Source organism: Myxine glutinosa, chromosome 3 (assembly GCF_964187855.1).
Source record: "Myxine glutinosa chromosome 3, kmMyxGlut1.1, whole genome shotgun sequence".
Taxonomy (NCBI): Eukaryota; Metazoa; Chordata; class Myxini; order Myxiniformes; family Myxinidae; genus Myxine; species Myxine glutinosa.
Genome location: NC_136263.1, coordinates 90240046 through 90261346, shown reverse-complemented (window position 1 = coordinate 90261346; position 21301 = coordinate 90240046).

Below are 21301 nucleotides of genomic sequence, written 5' to 3'. Positions count from 1 at the left end.
CATCGGTTTTTTTTACAACTAAAATGGCAGCCAGTCGGCCGTTTTTGAAACAAAATGATGTGCATATGTATACCGTCATGTGTTGTCTTTGTGCCAAGTATGAACACAATTGGTCCATACATCTCCGAAATATGGTTGCAGACGCACGCACGAACAGACGGACGATGGACGGACGAGACCCAATCCATAATCCCACGTTTTGACCGAGTCCAACAGGGGCTAATAAAGATAAGAATGAATATTTTTTTTGCATTTGATTGAATTAATCAATCACATTTATTGGCAGAATTATATTGTAATGGTTGCACGTGTCTTCACAGATGCGATGGGGAGGGGGGGGGGGGGAGGAGGGAGAGGGGGGTTATAGGTCCCATGTACGTACCTACCGACAATCATGGCCATAAATAATCTGCTCACAATGAATAGCCGAGCAGAGCTCTGCCAGCGATTCTTCTTTCCTAATGATGCCTTAAACGCGCTATTCCCAATTTCCCAAGTACTGGTACAGGTGTATAAGCCAATTAAACTATGCGCTTTGGAGTCACTCTTTTCCCCAATGTCCACAAAACAGGTTCTCATTAACAAGCTGTTTATTAACAGATCAGTGAAGGGTTGAGGAAGAAGAACAACAGGACCGCACATCAGGTGAATTCTGGCAGTATCAAATGAATTTAAATAAATACCCAACGCACACATGAATCCTCGATGGCTTAATTTCTAAACTTACTCTTGCGGGGAAACTCTTAAGATTTAGCGGGAGCGGACAAGACAGAGATTTGAGAAATGAACCAGAACTGCACAGTGTGGGACTTTTTACATGCTCAAGACTACTGTTCTTGCGCCACGTATGTTATGCTTCAGGGTCCACATACCAATCCGGGAGGGCGAGAGGGATGACAAATTTCCAGGGCAGTACCGTCAGCAGCCCCGCTGCAATGCAAATTGTGAATCTCTCCAAAGCAGCAATAAAAATTATATCGAACAGGGATCAGCATCAAACAACCAGCAGTTCCGTATGCCAGCCCCATTAAGTGCCCTCTCGGTGATCCCCGTGCACACTTTTATTAGTTCCCCTGGGGCATGTCAGAGCCCCAACAAAGCATGTACATTGGTGGACACGGGTGACTTTGGCGGCTTGCACTGATTGGGGAGAGAGCCAATAATTTTCCAATCATGCATCGTCCACAGACCTTCAGCGTGATGGAAAAGCACCAGATTTTCACGTTTCCGTTTCCAGCACGCTGTGACCATGTATGCAAGTGCTTGCAGAAAACATATACAGTGACATATTAACATCGAGGAGCATTTGAGAATGTATGGAAGGGGGAAAGATGGGCTTAGACACAACAATCAGGCATGGGAGGACAAGAGCTTCTGAACACATACTCGACACTATCTCTTTAATCACAGCAATCTTTTTAACACACTTGTGCAAACAAGCACTATGAAATAACTATTCTAAACTATGCCCCATTTATCCCCTAAGCTAGATCCATAACAACATTATAATGACTGGTTATTTTAGTTGTACTGTACTTTGAATACCAGCCTGGATCAGCAGAGCACTGACCCACACATTGAACCACAGAATATCTTTAAAAGGCCATGTTGAATTGATTGTTGAACCTGCAAATTTATAAGATACTATCAGAAGTACCCGGCATTGCCGGGAGGGGGAGGGGAGGGGGGAGGGGAGGGGAACGGGGGGGGGTGGAGAGAAGAGGGGGGGAGGGGCGAAGAGGGGTAGGGGGAGAGGTGGAGAAGAGGGGGAGGGGGAGGGGAGAGGGGAGAAGAGGGGGGATGGGGAGGGGGAGGGTGAGGGATGGGAGGGGAGGGGGATGGGAGGGAGGGGGGAGAGGAGGGGGGGAGGGTGAGGGATAGGAGGGTAAGGGGGTGGGAGGGGGTGGGAGGGGGAGGGTGATGGGGGTGGGAGGGGGAGGGGGGAAGGGGAGGGGGGAAGGGGATGGTGGAGGGGGAAGGGGATGGGAGGGGAAGGGGGTGGAAGGGGGAGGGGGAGGGGGAGGGGGGAGGGATGGGAAGGCGAGGGGTGGGAGGGGGGAGGGGGAGGGGGAGGAGGGTGAGGGATGGGAGGTGAGGGATGGGAGGGTGAGGGGGAGGGTGATGGGGTGGGAGGGGGGAGGGGGAGAGGGGCAGGGGGGAGGGGAGTGGGGGAGGGGGAGGGGGAGTGGAAAGGGAGGGGGAGGGGGAAAAGGAAGGGGGATGGGGAGGGGAGAAGGGGAAGGGGTAGGGGGGAGGGGGAGGGGGGAAGGGGATGGTGGAGGGGGAAGGGGATGGGAGGGGAGGGGGTGGAAGGGGGAGGGGGTGGAAGGGGGAGGGGGGAGGGATGGGAGGGCGAGGGGTGGGAGGGGGGAGGGGGAGGAGGGTGAGGGATGGGAGGGTGAGGGATGGGAGGGGGAGGGGGAGGGGGGAGGGGGAGAGGGGCAGGGGGGAGGGGGAGTGGGGGAGGGGGAGGGGGGGAGTGGAAAGGGAGGGGGAGGGGGAAAAGGAAGGGGGATGGGGAGGGGAGAAGGGGAAGGGGTAGGGTGGAGGGGGAAGGGAGGGGGAGGATGGATGGGGGAGGGGGAAGGGGGAGGGAAGGGGAGGGCCAGTCAACAATGACGTTGCAGTTTTCATGGTCGGAGAGCAGCACAACAATCGCGACATCGTCCTGCATCTTCGCAAGAGCACGAAGCGGATTTTGGAGACTCACTGATCCTGTGACCCACGCCCTCCAGTACCCCGGCGTTGCTGGGCGGGGGAAGGGAGACCCGTACATTCCCAACCCATACATTCGCCCTCTCGACTCAAGCTCGTATTCGATTCGTATTCGAAATCGAAAGGGGAAAGAGGAAATCCTTCGTATTCGAATTCGTAAACACGAAATATGAATTAAAATTTAATTCATATCGCACAAAATCGACACAAAACACGATCGCATAAAGGTGAAAAAGCACAATCGCTTTTCGCCCTGAATTACGTGCAAACGTGTGACGTGTGACGGGATGGAACATCACGTGATCGCTCTGAGCGAATCAGCGAGCTGTTCTGGCACTGGCTGAGATTAGCGGGTACTTCGCTGAAATGCGCTGAGGTAAATATGAATAAAAAATATGGATCTCGTCAAATATTGTCTCGGCCATGTTCGTCCTAGGCTCAATGGCCATGTCTATGCCAAATATCAAGCACGTGAGCCTCTCCGTTTCGGAGTCTATCGGTAACATCACACACACACACACACACACACACACACACACACACACACACACACACACACACACACACACACACACACACAAACTGTGTTTTATATATACGTATATAGATAACACATGCACATAAATCAAATTTGTTTCAGATGGACAGATTGATGACAATATTTTTTGATGGAGCTGTGGGACTTGCATAAGTTAAATAAGGTTGATTTTTTTTTAATTTGTAATATTTTTTATGAGGTTAATCACAGATATTTGTGAAGAATATTTAAAATCCATGGTTTAGGGTCTGAGTACATTTCTTTAATGACATAATTATACATATTTTTTGTTTAAGGTAAATAATGAGCTAATTCCACCTGTAAAGGTTGTGAGGGAGATTTAACATAACTGTCAAATTTCTGGTATTCTTCCTATGGATTATCTTTAGAACTTCTGCTGATAAGGTTAAGGAGAAACTTAACAGAGTTTGATATTTTTAAATATCAGTCTTTTTAAAGTATCTCCTTATGCTGATGATGCATGTGTTGTAGTCAAGGAACCTGGGAAAGATTGGAACCTTTTACTTGGGTTTAAAAGTTTTATGTTTGCAAGAATTAAACTTCAATTTGAATTCTATAAAAACGTTGGAATTGGCAGTTGGTAATGTAATTTGGAAGGTGACTGAAAGTACCGTATTTTAATTTTGAGCGGCAGTCAATTGAATCAGTTTGTTGTTTTTGATATCCTGTTGGTTCTGTAGATTTTGAATACTTTCATTAGTTTCGTGCCGAGATCCCTGTTAGTGTTTATATATTTGAAATTGTACTGCTGAATCGTCTTGATAAGAGATTAAAGAATTTCTCTACATCTCTGTCGATGTAAAGGCAATGGAAAACTATTGAACATAATTCTTGCAAAGAGACTGCTTTGGCAGCACCAATGGTCCAGAAAGAGTATGGTACATTGTTGATGATGATTAGTGGTAGTGGTAGTAGAAGTATTAGTAGTAATTGTTGTAATCGTAGATTCTTTCAATTTGAAACATTATTAGTCCCCTACCGGAGGTAGACCGGATTAGTACACCGGAGGGGACTATAGGTTTGCACGCCGTCCCCCCGCCAGTCCGTCAGTCCGTCAGTCCGTCAGTCCGTCACGCAAAGAACAGTTTTCCGGACTTTTTTTTCAAACACTTAACGCTAATGATTTCAAACTTGGCACATGGTTTCCTCATGATTGGTTACAGATCAAGTTCGAACTTCATGACGTTTCGATCATTTTTGACAAAGTTATGGCACTTTGAACTTTGGGAATTCTGATAATTCTGATGATCCTGAACTCAGTGCCATTTTAAGTTTTAATTTGCTTTAAAAAAGATTTTCTATGCAATAATAGGACCGATTGAGGTCAAATTTTCACCGTAGGGGGGACTCGGTCTGGAGAATATTTTAATGGTAATTATGACGTCACAGGTCACGTGGTTCGGCTGCCATATTGTTTTTCGTGAAAACACGAAAAACCCTTTTTCTCTGCAACGGCTGAACAGGTCGAGGCCAAACTTTGCAAGCAGAATCGCATAACCATGACGAACAAAAAAGTCAGGGAGCATGACGTCATGCCTCACATGGTTTCAGAGTTATGACGTTTTTAAGCATGAACCTTTAAAACCGAGCTCCTCAGTCATTTTTGATCCAATCGAGGGGAAACTTCACAGATCTGTTCAGCATGTCAATCTACTAAAATGTCCTTTTGGAATTTGTGATAGGGCTCGTGGTTTGGCAGATATCGTTAATTAAACGAAAATATTTAAAAAATGGATATCTCTTGTTTATTCTGGAGTTCTCCTCAAGTCGCACCGCACGCCCTCAGCCTCGTCTCGCGAACGTCAACAGCGCGACACAGCGCGTGCTTTCCGGAGGGGCGGAGCCAAGCCGAGCAACATATATATACACATTGATCATTGATCGTGAACCGGAAAATATAATAAATTACTGATATTTAGCGACTCTAAAGGTTCTTTATCAACAACTTATTTTCTCGTGCTTCTGTTGACCTGTCTGCAAGGTGTATAGATCGAAGTCCCGAGTGCGAATCACAGGTGAGCCCGTCCTGAGGTAATTAGCGATTGGGAACGATTCAGAACCTGTGGATAAATAACCATTGGTAATTTCCCCAACATTTTTCCAGACGACCGACTGCCGGTAGGGGACATGTATTGCAGCGCAATACTCAGAATGCTTGTTTGTTTCTGACATTTCTTCTTCTACTTCTTATTCTCTTCTTCTTCAGTCACCTCTTAGGCCAAACTCAAATGACATTGATCTTCAGCTTTGCTGAAGCATTGCCGTCTCAATCAAGCGATCTTTGCTCCCTCCCAACCACATACCTCACTCGACCAATCCCCACTGCTCTCTCCCTCCCACCCATACTTGGCTCAACCAATCCTACTGCTCTCCTCCCCTTTTCCTCTTCATGCGACCAATCCCATCTTTGCTCCTCCCTCTACTTGCCCCTCCCAGTTTATTTATTTTGTTCCCAGCCAGTATAAAGGGACCTGTTTTGGGCTTGAGGATTAGGATTTTCGCTTGGTTGTTGATACTGTATGTTGATACTGTATACTCTGTATGCTGGTGTATTTGGTGTGTCTTTATGACGTTTTCTTTTATGTATGTCTCTACTGCACCAGATGAAATCCTCCGGGGATTAAAACTCTGTATAAATCTTCTGATTGGTGGCGACATTGGATTTTAAAATAATTTATTTAATTATTTAAATTCCTCAACAATAAATCGTACTCAGTTCTAAGTTTGGTGGAAGTTTTGGTTTGGCTGATGTGTTTGTTTGGCTGATGTGTGTATTGGTTTGCCGGATGTGTTGGTTTTGCAGATGTGTTGGTTTGGCGGCTGTGTTGGTTTGGCGGATGTGTTGGTTTGGCTGATGTGTTGGTTTTGCGGATGTGTTAGTTTGGCAGATGTGTTGGTTTTGCGGATGTGTTAGTTTGGCGGATGTGTTGGTTTGGTGGATGCGTTGGTTTGGCAGATGTGCTGGTTTGGCGGGTGTGTTGGTTTGGCAGATGTATTAGTTTTGCGGATGTGTTGATTTGGCGGATGTGTTGGTTTGGCGGATGTGTCGATTTGTCGGATGTGTCGATTTGGCGGATGTGTCGGTTTGGCGGATGTGTTGGTTTGGCGGATGTGTTGGTTTGGCGGAGGTGATGGTTTGGTGGAGGGGATCTCCTCTTCCCAAAGGCCCGGATCCTTTTTCAACACATGAAGTTGAGAGCTGGTCCACCCCACTTCGGCCTTCCATGTTTAGGTATCTAGAAAACAAGATTGGAAATACGTTCGTTTTTGTGGCAGTAGCAGTGCCCAGCAATTCTGAGACATTTTATAATTTTAACTGACAGCCCTGAAAGAGAACCATAGAGCTCTTATTTGTCCTATGTTTAGACCTATCAAGTGCCTCTTCATGGGTCACAGTGAGGGTCCATGCTTCACTTCCATAAAGCTTGATGGACTCAACAGTTGGGTATGAACAGTCATTCTTTGATACGATGAGAGAATGTCGACTTCCATATTCTCCAATTTTTGTTGCAAGCTCTCCAAGCAACAACTCTCTTGAGAAGGTCTTGCGTTGCTCAATTTCTTCTGACCTTTAAATTGAGTTTCAGTACTGACGGGACTCAAAATGGGGCTCAAAAATTCTCATTTTCTTCATAAATAAAGGGTCAAGTCATATAGAAGTTGAGAACTCCCACATTTGTTTTATTCAGTATGGACATGCCCTTACCCTAATGTTATCTTCATATTGTCTTAATCCTGTTTTTTGCTTTCACATATACTTTTGTTAGAGTTTCCAAGTCATCTATAATGCTCATCTTTTTTTCTGGCATGATTATGTTCCTTATTCGTAGTTTTTCATATTTGAAGTTATAATGTAATGCTTGATTAATTCTGTTGTCATTTATATTAAATAATAAATTGATATTCAGGCAATGTATCTCTGCGTGATTTGCCTGGATGAAATAATTGTGCATTCGATTCGATGTTGAAAGGTCTCCAGGACGCTGCCATAAGGTGACAGTGTTATGTGAAACCCAAGATAATTATGAGATGCAGGTGTGAAACCGCACTGCAGCTGGGAGGTGTAACCAGGTGAATGCAGTAACCTAGGGAAAGGCAGCTGCTACTAAAAATTGTGCTCGCGAAAATGTCTTCATTAGGTGTACACCATTCTTCATCTTTAAATAGTCGTCTATTTGCATGAAGACTGCCTTACGATATGCTCCAGTGCCTTTTCTACCAGATTTTCTGATCCACTGCCAAGGAGGCTATGTCATTTTTTCAGCTTTCATCTTGTTTGTCAATTTCATTTTCTGTCACTTTGTACCTTTTTTTTTCTTCTTTTTTTTTGTATACTGAATCGAGGCTCGTGAAAGAGCTAACATTTTATTTCACAAACAAATCAACCAGACAAACAAAACATACAAAAAGAGGGAGCGGAAGACAAGATGGGGAGAGGAGGTGAAACACACAATTGGTGATGGTTTTTTATTTGCTGTGTTTTGCTATTATTATATATATTTTTTGTCGTGATCTAAGGCACGTGGGGGCTGGTAGGAGAGCTTAGAAGTGTCCAGCTTAGTATTTCACATGCAGAGCGATGCACCAATGTGTGTCGTCGCCCCTTGGAAGGATGTTAACCCGCCTGCTAACATGGGATGTTGGAGGACGCTAATGATCCCACAGTGCCTTTCCTGAAGAGTATGTGAGTTATTATTATCACCCTGATCAAAAGACTATCTGTCAAGAGTATGGTGTGTTCATGATGGTGATGAAGGAGAAGGGTCATGGAGGAGCTTGCATATGTATCGCACGCAGGACAGAGTCGTCAGTAGGCTTTTATGTAAATTCTAAGAATATTACGGTAGACAATGGACAAATGGTTATGGTATATGGGATTTGAAACTTTTAAATATGGGTTCCCTGCAACATGTGCCACGGTTCAGATGAGAACTTTAACAGGCCAACACTGAAGCATAGTTATTATGATATACAAGTAAAGAACCCATCAAATACGACGGGTTGGAACAGTTTATTCGATGGTACAGCCTCGTGCGCGTGCCAAAGTCCGAAGCCTCGGCCTACTGTCAGGTGTGATTATATCTTCTTTATTTATTCGACATCATATGGATGTGAATGGTGTTGGGCTAGTGGCTAGGGTGTCAGCTTAGGATATTAGGATCCTGGGTTCGAATCCCGGGCGATCGCTGAATTAACGCCAGGGGGGTTGACTCAGCCTGTCATCCTTCCGAGGTCGGCTAATTGAGGACCAGTTCACTGGTAATTCCCTGGTTGTCGTTAAAGCTAATTGAGGACCAGTTCACTGGTAATTCCCTGGTTGTCGTTAAAGGCGGCAAAAAGGGTTGGCGTCAGGAAGGGCATCCGGCCGTAAAACATTGCTTCAAAAAGGGGACCGAAAAACAAACAACAACCATGGTTCCCGAAAAAGGCCAACCCCTGCTTGAGGGGAAAAATGGCCTCTAAAGGTGGTTTATATGGATGTGAATGAGCATTCGTTTTACTCTGCGAATGTTGCACATCATGCGCAACGAATTTCACGTCTCTGCGCCTTTATTTTTTTGTTATTAAAAAAAAAAATGCTTCTGTACACCACCCTTTGAGGCTCGGTTTGCAAGCCACCGTCTACAGTTCCAATAGAAAAGACATAATTACTCTTTTATGGAAAATGTTTTTCAAGTTTGTTTTATCCTCAAAAATAGACCACAGTGAACACACATTCGTGTTAAAAGATTGGCCTTTAAAGCCTACCCTTATGAAGGGGGACAGACATCTGTACAAACACACAAACTGACATTGGGTTGTATATGGTAGATAATTTTTTGTTAGGTTTATATTCTTTTTTTATATAATTTTTTTTGTTTGTTTCTACATACTTAAAATTAATGGGCTCAATATATATTTCCAGATTGAAAGCTAATGAAACTTTGCGCAGCAATCCGATAAGAACACGCTGGCATGCTCAATCGATTGGAGAACTCTGAAGTGTAATTGTTTCCAAACAGAGATAAGTAAAAGCACTCATCATGAAAACAAGGTTTTATTTCTTTTTTGCGTTCTGTTGTTCTGGAGCAAACCCCCTGAGTGGATATTGACCCCCAATAGGCCAAATATTTCGTGGCCAGAATGTTTTCGTCATTTTTGCCTTGAAGCACATTCATGACATACATCTTTGAAAACGTTCACGATATTTCATTTTAGGTCTCGTGAAATTATGTTTGAGACCTTGTTGATCAATATGATGCTGAAAGATATAGTCTATATCAACAGGGCGGGTTGCAATAATGAAAGCCTTTAGGGGGTCCGTATTACCTAATTTTCCATTTAGCCTGAGATTAAAATCACAACACTTTTTGAAATAAAACAAGCTAAATTACGATCATTGCAATATATTTCAGCAAAAAATAAAAGTAGGTGCAAGCATACATATTGTTGTGTGTAAAATTCACTTCGTGTAATGATTAGGGAATAGATTTAGACCAACACCACCGGATTGTGATTACTTATGTTAAATGGGAAGTGGAGGGCAGGGGGCGCTGCTGTCCCATTGTGAGCTCATGAGTTGTGTGCGTGTGTGTTTGTGCAAGAGGTGGTTCTTTAGTTGTGGATGTTTCACAGTCCACACACGTCTAGCAGAAGACCTCAAGATCACCCCTTGAACTATTTGGCTTTCTTTCCCCAGTTTAGGCTTGTGTAACCGAATCCAGTCACGAACTAACATATCAGAGTTGGTGTGCATCTCGCACATGCAAATATGAGTGTGCGCAATTGTGAATGTGCGCATTTGTATGTGCATGAGTGTGTATGTATGTCCACCAACAAGAGTGTGCACTCTTCAATTTATGTTGCTAAGGTATGTGTGTGTGTGCATGTGCATCTGTGTATGTATACAGTGCCTATAGAAAGTCTACACCTTTATTTACACATCGTAACCCACAACTTCCAAGTGAAATACAAATTCTACAAATTTCAGAAAATTAATTAAAAATACAAAACTAGAATATCTTGGTTGGATAAGTGTCCACCCCCCTTAGTTAATACTTGGTGGAAGCACCTTTGTCAACTTGATGGAATTTATAGAATACTTCCTCTGTGCAGTCAACTTGGTGCGAGCCAACTTTTCTGTTTTTGAACGGTTTTTTTTCTTTGATCCAACATGGCTGCCATACCATGTGAGTGGTTACATCATAAATATATATTCTCTAATATAATTGTTGCAGAGATCACGCTCGAGAAATTTCAAACTGATCAGACAAAGCAGTTGTCCCTGTCAAATTATGACGTCATAATTACGACAACAATGACGTCATCGTTAACAACACCTATTCCCCATGCAGAGCTTTTTTTTACAATGAGCCAAGTTTCAATTTTTTCCATGGAGTGGTTTTGGAGATATAGAGGTGCATCGTTTTTCAGTTTTTCGAAGATGGCTTCTCTACCACATGACATATTACATCATAATTATCATTAAAATATTCTACAGGAGGAGCTGCACCTATGGTGAAAATTTCCTGTCAATCAAACCAACGGTTGCAGAAAAAATCATATTTATTCTGTGCGGACAGACAGACAGACAAATGAAAAATCACTCATAGTCACACTTAGCAAAACAGAACAATGTAGAATGGCACACAGAGCATCCTTTTGACCTCAATAATAATTAGTGGTTGAATTTAGTGACCTGATGTGCAAATCGTCTCCTGTCTCCCTCTTCCATATCCTGGTGGCGTCTGGTCAAATCTGTTTCTGGTGTTTGTTCCCCCTCCATCCCCTCCCTTACCTCAAATGGCTACACAGCTGACTCCGCACGTGAAAAAGCTGAATGCCTCAACTCTGTGTTTGCCTCTAAATCTTGTGTCCCAAACCCATCCCTCTCTGTACCCACCGTACCCAGTCGTACCCAGCTGCCCCTGGACTCCGTGTCCTTTCCTCCTGACAAGGTGGGAAAGTTTCTGTCAACCCTCGACTCTGATTCTGCAACTGGACCTGACGGCATCAGCCCACGGGTCCTAAAATCCTGTTCTTCCGCTCTTTCACTCCGTCTCTCTGTTCTCTTCACCGTCTCTTTTGCTCATGGTCAACTGCCATCTGCTTGTAAATCAGCCAACATCACCGCTTTGCACAAAAAAGGTGCAAAAACAGATCCTAGCAACTACAGACCAATCAGCCTTCTCCCAATTATCAGCAAAGTCATGGAATCCATCATTGCTTCGGATATGAAATCTTTCCTCTTCTCCAATGGCTTGATCTCTGATCATCAATTTGGTTTCAGACCAGGTCACTCTACTCTGGACATGCTGCTTCTGCTGTCTCAACAATGGATAGAGGTCCTCAATGCCAAACAGGAAATTAGAGCTGTCTCCCTCGACATATCACGTGCCTTCAATACGGTCTGGCACCCCGCTCTGCTCACCAAACTCTCCTCCTTTGGTATCCATGGAAATCTCCACGCATGGCTGGCGGATTTCCTCTCTCGTCGTAGTCAATGTGTGACCCTGAATGGGTTTATCTCATCTCCTCTTCCTGTTCAGGCTGGAGTTCCCCAAGGCAGTGTTCTGGGCCCTGTGCTTTTTCTGGTCTTCATGAATGATCTCTCTGACTCTCTTGAAAATCCTCTCTATCTCTTTGCTGATGACTCCACTCTCTGCCGCTCCATTCCTCATCCATCAGATCGGCAGTCTGCAGCCTCCTCACTCTCTGCAGACCTGGACAAAATCACAGACTGGGCAAACAAGTGGAACATGTCTTTCAATCCTGACAAATCTCACACTCTTACGATGTCTCTCCGAAAAGACCGACTGGACAACCCTCCCATCTACTTTCTGAATAATCCTCTCCAAGAAGTTCTGTCACTCAAGCTTTTGGGTCTCACTATCTGCCATGATCTTTCCTGGGAAAACCACATTTCCAAGCTGGCCTCCAAAGCCAGTCGCCGACTGGGCATCCTCCATCGTGCGAAGTCCTTCCTTGGCACACCTGAGCTCCTCACCACATACAAGGCTTTCATCCGCAGCTCAATGGAGTACTGCTCTCCCCTCTGGGCTGGTGCTCCTGCCTCACACCTAGATCGTCTTCACGCTGTTGAAACCAAAGCGTTCAGAATCATTGGAATCTCTCGAGATGACACTATCTCCGAGGGCCTTTCACTTACTCACCGCAGGCAGCTTGGTGGTCTTTCCGTCTTCTACCGACTCCTCTCCGGCCTTGCTCCCCCAGCTCTCTCTGGGCTCTGTCCCCCAAATATTCCTACAGGTCGCACAAGATCTGCCTGCAACCCTCTTATGGTTAAACTGCCAAAATCAAGACTCTCTGCTCACCTTCACTCCTTCATTCCTCTTTTCTCCCACCTCTAGAACAAACTCCCTCACTCTCTTCAATCCCACTCCTCCCTCCAGGTCTTTAAAACGGCTGTTCACTACCATCTCTTATCTTCCCCAATCCAAAACCTTGATCTTTTCTACCCCCGCTAATTTCCCCCCAAATACACATTTTTGAGGTGACTTTTGTCTTCTTTCCTGGAAGTCCTTGGTGTCGTTGCGCTTTATACCTATCCTGCCTCCCCCCCAGGCCCTCTCCCTCCCACACATCTCCCGATGTCCCTGCTCTCAAATGTTGTGTTTGTGCCCTTCCTCCCCTTCTCTCCCCAATTTGTCGACCGCTCCCCTTTTTATATACTTTGTTTGCTTGTTTGTTTGATATGTTTGGTTGATAAATGTTAGCTCTTTCACGAGCCTCGACTCTGTATACAAAAAAAAAAAAATCGTCTTCAAAGTTTAAGTTAATTGGAGAAAAATTGACAATTTTAGAAATGTGGCCTATGTTGACCTTTTGGCCAATGTTGACCTCAAAAATAGTTGGTGGTTGGTTTCATTAAGCTGATTTGAAAATCCTTTTCAAATTTCAAGTCAATCGGATGAAAATTGAGGATTTTAGAAAAGAAAAAAAAATTGGTTGACCTTTGTCTTATGTTGACCTTGTGACCTATGTTGACCTCAAAAATAGTTGTTGGTTGAATTCAGTTAACTGATATGTAAATCCCATTCCAATTTAAATTAAATCGGATGAAAATTGAGGATTTTAGAAATTGGAAATTGTTGTTGAGCTTTGGCCTATGTTCACATTTTGGCCTACGCTGATCTCAAAAATAGTTGGTGGTTGAATTCAGTTAGCTGATATGTAAATCCTATTCAAATTTCAATTCAATCGGATGAAAATTGAGGATTTTATAAATTTGAAAAAAAAAAGTGGTTGACCTTTGGCCTATGTTGACCTTTTGACCTTTTGACCTCAAAAAGATATAGGACTTTGTCGGACCACCACGAACTCTACTGTTTGGTGAAGTTTCGTGAAGATCGGTTTGAAATTGTGACCTGTAGGCAAGTATAGGTGAGTGGACAAAAAAAAAAAAAAAAAAATCACTGATAGAGCGACACTTGGCAAAACAGACCAAAGTAGACTGGCACACAGTAGAGCATCCTTTTAACCTCAAAAATAATTAGTGCTTGAATTCAGTGACCTGATATGCAAATCGCCTTCAAAGTTTAAATTAACCTGATGAAAATTGACAATTTTAGAAATTTGGCCTATGTTGAACTTTTGGCCTATGTTGACCTCAAAAATAGTTGGTGGTTGGTTTCAGTAAACTGATATGCAAATCATATTCAGATTTCAAGTCAATCGGATAAAATTGAGGATTTTCAAAACTTGAAAAAAGTGGTTGACCTTTGTCCTATGTTGACCTTGCGACCTATGTTGATCAAAAAAAATAGTTGGTGGTTGATTTTAGTTAGCTAATATGAAAATCCCATTCATTTTCTCGTCAATGAGATGAAAATTGGGAATTTTAGAGATTCAAAATTGTTGTTGAGCTTTGGCCTATGTTGACCCTTTGGTCTATGCTGATCTCAAAAATAGTTGGTGGTTGAATTCAGTTAGCTGAAATTAAAATCCTATTCAAATTTCAAGTCAATTGGATGAAAATTGAGGATTTTAGAAATTTGAAAAAAAGTGGTTGACCTTTGGCATATGTTGACCTTTTGGCCTACGCTGATCTCAAAAATTGTTGGTGGTTGAATTCAGTTAGCCGATATGAAAATCACATTCAAAGTCCAAGTCAATGGGATGAAAATTGAGGATTTTAGAAATTTGAAATTGTTGTTGACCTTTGGCCTATGTTGACCTTTTAGCCTATGCTGATCTCAAAAATAGTTGGTGTTGAAAAATAGATGGTGAGCCGATATGTAAATCCTTTTCAAATTTCAAGTCAATCAGATGAAAATTGAGGATTTTAGAAATTTGAAAAAAGTGGTTGCCTATGTTGACCTTTTGACCTCAAAAATATAAAGGATTTTGTCGGACCACGAACTCTACCTTTTGGTGAAGTTTCGTGAAAGTCGGTTTTATATCGTGACCTGTAGGCAAGTATAAGTGAAGGACACACACACACACACACACACACACACACACACACACACACACACACACACACACACACACACACACACACACACACACCGGAGTGATCAACATACTTGCAAAAAGTTTTTTTTTTTTTTTTGCCAATTAACAAACGGACTCAATTGCAATACCCTCTTCTATGGCGAGGGTAACTAGAACGGCACTCGGTATATAGAGAGCATACCTCCGCGGAGCTGAACAGGTTACGTTCTGTATCCACTGATAGGTAGGTCGGGATTTGGACCTGAACCAAAATCTAATCAGCTTGTTCTTCTCACCTAACCAAGTCATCCACCTAGTTTTGTCATAACCTTTCAACATCTTTTTGAAACATCGTGCTACACATTGTTTTTGGCCCATTCACTCAATTGTGAGGAATCACGTTAAAAATATATATATCATCCATATCTTCACCGAAATCGAATCAATTCATCCCTGTTACACACCCAACATGCCCACCAATTTTGTCCAAATCCATCCCTAATATTTTTGAGATATCTTGCTCACAAAGAGACAAACAAAATAACAGATAAACAGAGGTGAATACATAATGCTATGCTTGTGAAGGGTAGGGACACCTTAGTCCAGGTAGATTGTATAGCTTAGGGTGCTCTGACTGTCGTGAAGAAGAAGAAACCTCGATGTACCATAAGGAGGGAATTTGTGCGGACCGGATGTCAGATAAACTTGTATCTTCATCCCCATCAGAGGGGTGGGGCTTTTTGATTAGCGAGGGATTATGGGTAAATTAATCCCCTGTGGGTAGTTACCTCTGTAATCTATTCCTTTGTTCCTTTTGACACAGCATCCACACATAGAGCCAGAATCGCGCATTTAATGGCACTAAATATAAAAACTAACCGGAAACAGGGCATCAAGCACTCCCGCTGATAACATTGACATGGGTGAGAATACAAGCGGCAGGTTTGAGAGGCCACGTCCCGCAAAGCACGAGATTGGTTATGTATATTGAGCATAGATGTACTTCTAAGAGGTGGCACGCACTGGTTGGACCAGGCAAAGATGGCATGGGGATGACATCAGAGCCTGCAATATAAAAGACTGTGTTCCCTGACATTTTCACTCTCTCCGGGCTGGCATTCATAGCGAACACACTCTCTCTGCTCGTCTGCCCTCGTGCTGTTCCTGTTCATGGTTCGTGGCTTGGATCGTGAATTCGTATTCGTTCTTGGAGTATTGAGGAGAGTATTGACTGATTCATTCGCTTGCGCTCGCTCCTGGTCTGGCTGTTTATTCTTGGATTTAGTCGACGATTGTGGCTTTTGGTGGTGAACGTGCGTGGACGATCGCGGATTCATTCCTCTCTTGGCAACACTGAGCGGTCAGAGTTTGTAGCGCTCCTGCGCAGGTTGGACGATTAGGAGGACAAGCAGACATCGAGGGAATGAGGGCACGTGAGGCCCAGTTCACGCCAACTAGTCTGCGGTTTCCTGTGCAGGGACGCGGGCCTGAGACAATTCCTGAGAAGATTCGCTAGCCGCTCGCAGATAAGTGCCAACCACAGCTTTTATATTTTCTATCATTATTTTTTCCCTTTTGTCTGTATTTGGGTCTGTATGTGGGGACATCACAATTTAGGATTTTAGTTTCTCGTGCATTCTTGTGTTACCGGAATTTCTTTTAATAAAACCGGTATTTTTGTACATTTTGAATGGGTGTTTGCTCGCATTAATTATTGCAGGCGTGAAGACGACCGGGTGGACCCGGGCAGGTAAGCGCTCCCGGCTATTCCCCCAACTTGCTCCCCGCGCATATAACGAAGGTCTGCCATTGAATTGAACGCCTCGGAGTGTTAAGCTCGTTTTGTCATCTGTGGGACCCTGTGGTGTTCACCACACCCTGTGGTGTTCACCACAGAGTAGTCATGTGACAATAACCTCCTTCCACCTTCAAGTGGTGAAGGGAATGAAGCATTAATTGAAATAAGTTCATTTTAAAACATTTCAGTGGTTGGAAAGGGGCACAGTAGAGCATGTGAGAACCAACGAGAATTAAAGTTTCTACATTTGAATGACAGCTCGATTCAGTGTGTAAGCAAAATGTACATGCTGAGTTATGCATTTGCAATATGTAAGGTAATGTGTGAATGATTTACTTGAAATGAAGGATAGTATCTTCTACATACAGTATAATTAGCCAAATCTCAAAATGGGTATGTATGTTTCATTACAACCATTGGTTAGACACCTGGCCTGACTCCACCCCTGAAAAGAGGAGTACCCGGCGTTGGGGAGGAGGGGGGGGGGGGGGAGAGGAAGCAAGAGAGGGAGAGGTGAGGAAGGGAGGTGAGGGGAGAGGTAGGGGAAAGATATACTACATATAGATCTTTTTTGGGGAAGGGGGTGGCTTTGGCAGGCCCCTCCGTTTTGGGGGAGGGAGGAAGGAAAGGAGGAAAAAAATTCCAGTGCAAAGAGTGTTTCATAACCTCAGTGTTGCACAGGTAAAAAAGGGAATTGTAATACCCTCTGCCACCATCACCAGGTGGCACTACACGGTACACATTTACATAGAGAATTTACGCCCCTCTCCCGGTCCCTTCCATACGAGACCCCACACCACATATGAGGCCGCGGCCACATGGCCTATGTTACCCCCCAGACAAAGTTGCATTTGTACCCCGAGTAAAGTATAAAAGCGTTTATAGCTGGAGTACCCGACGTTGCTCAAGCGAAAAAGAAACATTAACATATTTGAAATGAGGGCAAATATAATGGGAAAGCAATTACATCCAAATCAGAATCCACCACAAATGTCAAACCATCATTTTACCTTTTCGTTGAATATATGCTGGTGAATGTGCCGTTCATCACTTTTCTGAGTTAAGGTTTTGCATTTATTTATGCGAATGTGTACTTGTATATAATTGTCATTAATCCAAAAGGCTTAGGCACTATAAAGCGATTTTTTTAATCCAAAAAAAGAACTTTTTTTTTCTCAAATCCCAAAAAATATTTGTGTGTAAAATACTCCAAGGCACTCACTGATGAAACTCTGAAAGTTTGACTACGATCCGTTCAGCCATCTCTGAGAAAAATGGCGACACATAGACACACAGACCAACGGCTCTCTTATATAGTAGATGTTATGGCTTTCATAAAGGTTAGGCTCGTGTTATGTTAACAATCGCCATGCCTTCCCTAGTAGTTTTCTCTTCAGTGTGAAAATACCAAAAGTGACTGTTAAAACCATCATCAAATGCCAGAAGGTTGCAGCCCATCAGCATCACAAGCATTCTGAGGCACACAGTTTGTGTAGTCCCCAGGCTTCAAACCTTCCAGGCTATAGAATCATTATTTCATGGCCCAGTGGAATTGGAATAAATCCAAGCTATAGTGGGGGGGCCAATGTTTTCCCGTTGAATTCAAATGTTAATTTGTGGACACTGGTTGGGTTGTCTTTAGGGATGATAGAAGTTGTAGAAAAAATATGTCTCCATTTTTTTCAAGTTCTTTATAGCGGCCATTTTGGATTATCAAAATGGCGTTTGTTGAAAACCGAAATTGTCATTATCTTGGCTTCTAAATGACCTAGAGTGTTAATTTTGGTGTCCAAATGTACATATTTGCGGATACTTAATCCAATAAACACACATTTATACACCTACATATGATCAAAAGGGTTCTTATGGCAGCCATCTTGGATTTTCACGCACTTATGCCAACACATATATATATATTTTTCCATCATTTTCACTTCTAAATCACATAAAGGCTGGACTTTAGTGTTCAAATGTACACTTATAATGTCTTTGTGCAATATTTTTAGTTGGCAGTGTTCATTGTTACATTGAAGGATCTCCATCCTCCTCATCATCAGTGTTATCGATTCCCATGGGGCGCTCCTGACCCGTGTTACCACACACCTCTTCATCTGCCCCACACATACACATCTCAGAACAGTTGAGATGCTGAGACCTGCATGAGCAGTGAGACATGCATTGGGTCTTCTTGCAGTTACATTTGATTAGATGTGTGATGGCAGCTGGGGCTGGAGGGTCCTTGGTTGTGATGGGCACCAGCTGATCTCCTTCTGCTCTCCATCCATGTTCTGTTGGTTGTGGAAGCTGGGGGTCCGGTACATCAGCCTGATGCCACACCATGGCCTGGAAATGTGCACGAGCAATGGCTTCATGTAAAGCTCCCCGTGTTGGTGGCAGCTTCTGTGCCTCTAGCTGTTTCTTGGTAAACAGTCTCCACCTCAGCTTGCCCACATCCACAACTGTAGTACGAGGCTCATACAGCTGGCATACAAATGCCTCAATGTCACTTTCTGTGTCAGCTCTCAGCTCCTCAGAGGCCCCAAGGTCATGAAACGCAGATACCACCTCAACAGAGCACCTATTGAGGGCTTGCCAACATGTGAGCTTTCCCTTGCCGGCAAACCGACCAGTCTGGTCTGCTCCCGTGAATGCATGGAATCCTGGTAGGGCTGCAGCCTTCCTGACACCAAGTTCATGTACTATTGGTTCCAGTGAGATTTGCCTCTTCTTGTTCCCCACACCCGTGATGAAGTATGTGTCTTTGCATAGTTCATGGTACCGGTGGAGTGCTAGGATGAATACATCAGTATCAGGTGACTGAATGTACAGCTGTGTTGCACCTCTTCGGACGGCATCTAGACTGTGAAGAAAGATCCTCGTATCAGCCTCCTCCTGGGAGCTACGGAGATGCTGTACATCCATGCAGTTGGAGAAGACATCCTGCCTTGAAGTGACGATGAAGACCTTGGTAGTCCCCTCAAAGTGACACAGAGCTTTCTTTGCCAGATAGACAGTTAGCTCATCTTTGGTGTTGGTGTGCGACAGGAACTGTTTTGCTGTCAGTTTCCCAATCGGGGTGCTGTCTTGAACGTGGTAAGCAGTGGGCGGCTTGCCACCTTGGCGCCTCTCCCGTGTGGCCTCTTTCAGTGAATTTGGCAGATCATATCGGTCAAACACGAGGTGGACTTCATCATACCCGTTGGTCTTGCAGTCCAGTGTTGCATTGAAATGGCCAGCCCACTGGGCACATGTTTTGACCCATTGTGGCTTACCCATTGCTTGCACTAATGCCATGCCGTCTATGACAGTCACCTTCTTGGGAGGGGGTGGAGTATGTTCAGGATTGTCGTCGTCTGGCTGCTGACCAGTGCCAGTTGACTTCTTGGGTAGATCTTCTAGGATGCCCATGAGCTTGCTTTTGTCTGTGCATGGTAGTAGTGTCCCAGCCATTGCAAAGAGGGTTCGTGGAAGCGCGGTGAATTCATATTGACCTATGGCATCCTTCAAGTTGATCTCTGGTCGTGAGCGGGCCACGATCAGCATGCGCGCAAACAGTGACCTGTCGTCTTTCAGCTCTACAACCTTGTCTGCCAGTTTGTGCTTCACAGCTTTCCTGGCACTCTTCCACATCTTCAGTTTGACCTTTCCCATTCTGGCCCAAAGGTTGATTTCATTTGTGTTGATGCGCTCTGCAACAAACGTGTTATACGCTTTCTGACCAATCTCATCTTGGTTGCAGACATCCTTCTGTACTTCAGCTGGCATCACCACCTTGGTGATGATAGTCGTCAGGTCTTCACCCTCATGCGTCATGGGATTCATGGACTCTCTGATCACATTCTTCAGTCGACGAATGCTGTCTTCCTGCCGAGCCCAGACTGTGGTTGATAGGTCGTGGTGCTCCTTGCGTGTAGCTGATTGTGAGCCAGCCATCTGACGGGCTTCTTCAGCAAGCCTACTCAGCTCTGGTGCTGTCAGAAAGAACCTTTCGCGGGCACTGGCATTCTGGGTAATGCCCACAATACCCCCTGTCACCTTCATGATCCTGTTGATGTGCTCCAGTGCATGGTCCACACCTACAGCACAGAAGGGGATTTCATTCTTATGGACACTGAAGTTCCCATCCATGAACTCTTGGTAGATCCCTGGATCTGTCATCTTCAGGGCCTTCATCTCTGCAAAGTACCGGGGAGTCAGCCTGGCATATTTCTGTTTGTCATGTGCAAAGAAGTATATGCACATCTCATCCAGTGAAGACAGGTGAAGCTCAAATTGTCCATCACGGGTGGCACGGATGAATGTGTATATCAGCATTATCATCCGCATGTAGCGTCGCACAAACTTGAACAGTGGACTCTTGGCTTCTTTCCTCTCATCAAACTTTGCCATGGCCTCCAGGACTTCGTTTGACTCGAGGACAGCTAGCATGTTGTTCTGCGCGCTTGTCATCTCCTCTCGGTTGTGTAGATGACAGCTCTGGGCAACCTGTTGTGCTGACTGGGTACATGGGCCCCTCAGATGGGGATGCTCTTGGAAGAATTCGTCCACATAGAGGTCGAAGAGGGCTTGGACAGTGGTGATGTGGGCCTCCAAAGCCCTCTTCATGTGCTTGGCTTCCAGTATTTGTCTGGTCGTTGTTGGGCCATAGATATCAGCCTCAGACCAAGCCTCGTCAAGACCACTGTCCTCTATGGCATTCCCAGCAGCCCTCAGTGCAGCCATCACAGTGTGCATCTCCCCTAGTCGCAGTACCCACTTGCCTTTGCAGTCATCTCTGGTCATCTCCAGCTGTT